General features: G+C 53.1%; 1 protein-coding gene across 1 annotated transcript in view; it reads left to right on the top strand.

Annotated features, from left to right (window-relative positions):
* The first annotated feature begins 3,422 nt into the window (after window positions 1-3,422).
* LOC137309689 (receptor tyrosine-protein kinase erbB-4-like) overlaps window positions 3,423-6,782 on the top strand; it is a 118,848-nt gene continuing 115,488 nt past the window's right edge. Inside the window, exon 1 of the mRNA XM_067977756.1 lies at window positions 3,423-3,472. The gene's annotated coding sequence lies outside the window, so the exon portion shown is untranslated. The remainder of the gene's footprint in view (window positions 3,473-6,782) is intronic.

Here is a 6,782-nt window from a genome sequence, read left to right as displayed (position 1 = left end):
AGTGGGGTGATGGGACAGTGGGGTGATGGGACAGTGGGGCGAGGGGACAGTGGGGTGATGGGACAGTGGGGTGATGGGACAGTGGGGAGATGGGACAGTGGGGCGATGGGACAGTGGGGAGATGGGACAGTGGGGCGATGGGACAGTGGGGCGATGGGACAGTGGGGAGATGGGAGAGTGGGGCGATGGGACAGTGGGGCGATGGGACAGTGGGGAGATGGGACAGTGGGGCGATGGGACAGTGGGGAGATGGGACAGTGGGGCGATGGGACAGTGGGGAGATGGGAGAGTGGGGCGATGGGACAGTGGGGAGATGGGACAGTGGGGCGATGGGACAGTGGGGCGATGGGACAGTGGGGCGATGGGACAGTGGGGCGATGGGAGAGTGGGGAGATGGGACAGTGGGGAGATGGGACAGTGGGGCGATGGGACAGTGGGGTGATGGGACAGTGGGGTGATGGGACAGTGGGTTGATGGGAGAGTGGGGAGATGGGACAGTGGGGTGATGGGAGAGTGGGTGATGGGAGAGTGGGGCGATGGGACAGTGGGGTGATGGGTCAGTGGGGCGATGGGAGAGTGGGTGATGGGAGAGTGGGGCGATGGGACAGTGGGGTGATGGGACAGTGGGGTGATGGGACAGTGGGGTGATGGGACAGTGGGGTGATGGGACAGTGGGGTGATGGGACAGTGGGGAGATGGGACAGTGGGGAGATGGGAGAGTGGGTTGATGGGAGAGTGGGGAGATGGGACAGTGGGGTGATGGGAGAGTGGGGAGATGGGACAGTGGGGTGATGGGACAGTGGGGCGATGGGACAGTGGGGTGATGGGACAGTGGGGTGATGGGACAGTGGGGTTATGGGACATTGGGGCGATGGGAGAGTGGGTGATGGGAGAGTGGGGCGATGGGACAGTGGGGCGATGGGACAGTGGGGTGATGGGACAGTGGGGTGATGGGACAGTGGGGCGATGGGAGAGTGGGGCGATGGGAGAGTGGGGTGATGGGACAGTGGGGCGATGGGACAGTGGGGCGATGGGAGAGTGGGCAGATGGGACAGTGGGGCGATGGGAGAGTGGGGCGATGGGACAGTGGGGAGATGGGACAGTGGGGCGATGGGACCGTGGGGTGATGGGAGAATGGGGAGATGGGAGAGTGGGGAGATGGGACAGTGGGGCGATGGGACAGTGGGGAGATGGGACAGTGGGGCGATGGGACAGTGGGGTGATGGGACAGTGGGGCGATGGGAGAGTGGGGCGAGGGGACAGTGGGGAGATGGGAGAGTGGGGCGATGGGACAGTGGGGAGATGGGAGAGTGGGTGATGGGACAGTGGGGAGATGGGAGAGTGGGGCGAGGGGACAGTGGGGAGATGGGAGAGTGGGGTGATGGGAGAATGGGGAGATGGGAGAGTGGGGAGATGGGACAGTGGGGTGATGGGAGAGTGGGGAGATGGGACAGTGGGGAGATGGGACAGTGGGGCGATGGGAGAGTGGGGTGATGGGAGAATGGGGAGATGGGAGAGTGGGGAGATGGGACAGTGGGGTGATGGGAGAGTGGGGAGATGGGACAGTGGGGAGATGGGACAGTGGGGCGATGGGACAGTGGGGTGATGGGACAGTGGGGCGAGGGGACAGTGGGGCGAGGGGACAGTGGGGCGAGGGGACAGTGGGGCGATGGGACAGTGGGGCGATGGGACAGTGGGGCGAGGGGACAGTGGGGCGATGGGAGAGTGGGGAGATGGGAGAGTGGGGAGATGGGACAGTGGGGTGATGGGAGAGTGGGGAGATGGGACAGTGGGGCGATGGGACAGTGGGGTGATGGGACAGTGGGGCGATGGGACAGTGGGGAGATGGGACAGTGGGGCGATGGGACAGTGGGGCGAGGGGACAGTGGGGCGAGGGGACAGTGGGGCGATGGGACAGTGGGGCGATGGGACAGTGGGGCGATGGGACAGTGGGGCGAGGGGACAGTGGGGCGATGGGACAGTGGGGCGATGGGACATTGGGGCGAGGGGACAGTGGGGAGATGGGACAGTGGGGCGATGGGAGAGTGGGGCGAGGGGACAGTGGGGTGAGGGGACAGTGGGGTGATGGGACAGTGGGGTGAGGGGACAGTGGGGTGAGGGGACATTGGGGTGAGGGGACAGTGGGGTGATGGGACAGTGGGGTGATGGGACAGTGGGGTGAGGGGACATTGGGGTGATGGGACAGTGGGGTGATGGGACAGTGGGGTGATGGGACAGTGGGGTGATGGGACAGTGGGGTGAGGGGACATTGGGGTGATGGGACAGTGGGGTGATGGGACAGTGGGGTGATGGGACATTGGGGTGATGGGACAGTGGGGTGATGGGACAGTGGGGTGATGGGACAGTGGGGTGATGGGACATTGGGGTGATGGGACAGTGGGGTGATGGGACAGTGGGGTGAGGGGACATTGGGGTGAGGGGACAGTGGGGTGATGGAACAGTGGGGTGATGGGACAGTGGGGTGAGGGGACATTGGGGTGATGGGACAGTGGGGTGATGGGACAGTGGGGTGAGGGGACCGTGGGGTGATGGGACAGTGGGGTGAGGGGACAGTGGGGTGAGGGGACAGTGGGGTGATGGGACAGTGGGGTGAGGGGACAGTCGGGTGATGGGACAGTGGGGTGAGGGGACAGATGGGTGATGGGACAGTGGGGTGAGGGGACAGTGGGGTGAGGGGACAGTGGGGTGATGGGACAGTGGGGTGATGGGACAGTGGGGTGAGGGGACATTGGGGAGATGGGACAGTGGGGTGAGGGGACAGTGGGGTGATGGGAGAGTGGGGTGATGGGACAGTGGGGTGACTGTGTGTCAATGGGGCTGTGGGGCCATGAGGCAGTGGGGTGGAAGGATTGCTTGGTGATGGGGAATGGGACTTGGGAGAATGGGATGATTGGACAGTGGAATGATTGGACCATTGGGTGTCTGTATAATAGAGTAAAAGGACTAAGCCACTTTTACAAAATGATTACTGTCTAAACTCCTCGTTAGTCACTGAACAAACTAAATCTGTGGTTTAATTATTGAAATATTCTTGAACATCAATGGTGTCGGCCAACAAAAGGGGTCAGTGAGGAGCTTCAAGACAATCCTGTCCTCAGTGTGCCTGCTATTATTTTGCAGTTTCTGCATTCGACGTTCCCATTCTACGTGATCTTTTAACATTTCACTGCGAGTGAACGAGGCAGTGTTATAGTCAATTAGTGTCAAGTAATGATCACAATTGGGTATAATTTGCAGAAGGGGCTGTTTTGCTTTGTGTCTTGAATTGCTGACTGATGATGGAGATCAATGTTCACCTTGTCTGTTTCTTCAGTTGATCACTTTGACCTTTGGTGGTGATATTCAAAGATCGCTCTCTTTAAATTAACAGTGTCCCCATGTTGCCTTTGTCCACTGCTCCAATTCAGCCTGTGCCCGTCATCCCAAAGATGTGCTCACAGAATCACCAAAGGTAAAAAAATACTTTCAATAAAGTTGAACATTTTGAAGTATTCAGCGGCCAGAAATGACAAATGATTGATTGTTTCTCATGCTCATAACCTTCAGAGGACATTTGTGACTTCACCATTACTCTGGTAGTCTTTGATCATTTTGATTTTACTGAGATTATTGTGAAGATTCTGGGAAGTGAATTTTAATGACAGACCCCACCGAGGGGGACAGTGATACAAGGGATTTGAACACAACAGTGTACAGGACAGCAATAGACCACTTCAATTTATCTGTCCGGCCCCAAAGTTCAAAAGCAGAACAACTGGCTCCCTCCCAATGTTGCTCCATTGAACTTCTCGCCAAATGCCTGTCCAGGTCCATTTGACAATTCCTGCTAAAACAGGCTTTCGCGGATTGGTTGCACGAAGGACATGCCGTCGATTTTCCTGACCACTAACTTCAATGATAAGGAAAATGAGGTGAGGAGGCCAATCCGCTCCTGCTGATTTTGTGAGCCCGCTGAAGTTGAATTTCACCCGCCCCGGTGTGATGTGCCTCGAACACCAACCTGGGCACTCCATTCCAAACATCCCTCGCACTCTGTGTTCAACCTGATCTGTCCATTCACCTCCCCTGTTCTCAGCTCCATCCCACACTTTCTCATTGTTCTTGGGACCACAATAAACATTTTATCATGGTTTATATGTTTAAGGATCTCGAATACCACAATAAGAGCCCCGCTCAGACTCCCCTTCTCTTCAGTGTCACCAAACTCAACTTCTGTCATCTCTGCTTGTAGCTCAGGTATCTGATGACAGGTATCAGACATTAACCCTCAGGTATCTAATGACAGGTATCAGACAGTAATCCTCAGGTATCTAATGACAGGTATCAGACAGTAATCCTCAGGTATCTAATGACAGGTATCAGACAGTAACCCTCATGTAACTGATGTCAGGTATCAGACATTAACCCTCAGGTATCTGATGACAGGTATCAGACAGTGACGCTCAAGTATCTGATGACAGGTATCTGACAGTAATCCTCAGGTATCTGATGACAGGTATCAGACAGTGACCCTCAAGTATCTGATGACAGGTATCAGACAGTAACCCTCAGGTATCTGATGACAGGTATCAGACAGTGACCCTCAAGTATCTGATGACAGGTATCAGACAGTAACCCTCAGGTATCTGATGACAGGTATCAGACAGTGACCCTCAGGTATCTGATGACAGGTATCAGACAGTAACCCTCAGGTATCTGATGACAGGAATCAGACAGCAACCATCAGGTGTCTGATGACAGGTATCAGACAGTGACCCTCAGGTATCTGATGACAGGTATCAGACAGTAATCCTCTGGTATCTGATGACTGGTATCAGACAGTGACCCTCAAATATCTGATGACACGTATCAGACAGTAATCCTTACGTATCTGATGACAGGTGTCAGACAGTGACCCTCAGGTATCTGATGACACGTATCAGACAGTAATCCTTACGTATCTGATGACAGGTATCAGACAGTAACGCTCAGGTATCTGATGTCAGGTATCAGACAGCAATCCTCAGGTATCTGATGACAGGTATCAGACAGTAATCCTCAGGTATCTGATGACTGGTATCAGACAGTAATCCTCAGGTATCTGATGACTGGTATCAGACAGTAATCCTCAGGTATCTAATGACAGGTATCAGACAGTAACCCTCAGGTATCTGATGACAGGTATCAGACAGTAACCCTCAGGTATCTGATGACAGGAATCAGACAGTAATCCTCAGGTATCTGATGACTGGTATCAGACAGTAATCCTCAGGTATCTAATGACAGGTATCAGACAGTAACCCTCAGGTATCTGATGACAGGTATCAGACAGTAATCCTCAGGTATCTGATGACAGGTATCAGACAGTGACCCTCAGGTATCTGATGACAGGTATCAGACAGTAATCCTCAGGTATCTGATGACAGGTATCAGACAGTAACCCTCAGGTATCTGATGACAGGTATCAGACAGTAATCCTCAGGTATCTGATGACTGGTATCAGACAGTGACTCTCAGGTATCTGATGACAGGTATCAGACAGTAATCCTCAGGTATCTGATGACTGGTATCAGACAGTAATCCTCAGGTATCTGATGACAGGTATCAGACAGTAATCCTCAGGTATCTGATGACAGGTATCAGACAGTGACCCTCAGGTATCTGATGACAGGTGTCAGACAGTGACTCTCAGGTATCTGATGACAGGTATCAGACAGTAACCCTCAGGTATCTAATGACAGGTATCAGACAGTAATCCTCAGGTATCTGATGAGAGGTATCAGACAGTAATCCTCAGGTATCTGATGACAGGTATCAGACATTAACCCTCAGGTATCTCATAACTGGTATCAGACAGTAACCTGCAGGTGTCAGATGACAGGTATCAGACAGTGACCCTCAGGTATCTGATGACTGGTATCAGACAGTGACCCTCAGGTATCTGATGACAGGTTACAGACAGTAACCCTCAGGTATCTGATGACTGGTATCAGACAGTGACCCTCAGGTATCTGATGACAGGTTACAGACAGTAACCCTCAGATATCTGATGACTGGTATCAGACAGTGACCGTCAGGTATCTGAGGACAGGTTACAGACAGTAACCCTCAGGTATCTGATGACTGGTATCAGACAGTGACCCTCAGGTATCTGATGACTGGTATCAGACAGTGACCCTCAGGTATCTAATGACTGGTATCAGACAGTAACCCTCAGGTATCTGATGACTGGTATCAGACAGTGACCCTCAGGTATCTGAGGACAGGTTACAGACAGTAACCCTCAGGTATCTGATGACTGGTATCAGAGAGTAACTCTCAGGAATCTGATTGCAGGTATCAGACAGTAATCCCCTTGTATCTGCTGACTGGTATCAGACAGTGACCCTCAGGTATCTGACGACAGGTATCAGACAGTGACCCTCAGGTATCTGATGTCAGGTATCAGACAGTAACCCTCAGGTATCTGATGACTGGTATCAGAGAGTAACTCTCAGGAATCTGATTGCAGGTATCAGACAGTAACCCTCAGGTATCTGATGATAGGTTACGGACACTAATCCTCAGGTATCTGATGATTGGTATCAGACAGTGACCCTCAGGTATCTGATGACTGGTATCAGACAGTGACCCTCAGGTATCTGATGACAGGTTACAGACAGTAACCCTCAGGTATCTGATGACTGGTATCAGACAGTGACCCTCAGGTATCTGAGGACAGGTTACAGACAGTAACCCTCAGGTATCTGATGACTGGTATCAGACAGTAATCACCTTGTATC

This window comes from Heptranchias perlo, unplaced genomic scaffold, assembly GCF_035084215.1.
Source record: "Heptranchias perlo isolate sHepPer1 unplaced genomic scaffold, sHepPer1.hap1 HAP1_SCAFFOLD_177, whole genome shotgun sequence".
NCBI classification, from domain to species: domain Eukaryota; kingdom Metazoa; phylum Chordata; class Chondrichthyes; order Hexanchiformes; family Hexanchidae; genus Heptranchias; species Heptranchias perlo.
This window is presented reverse-complemented; position numbering and strand designations above follow the sequence as displayed.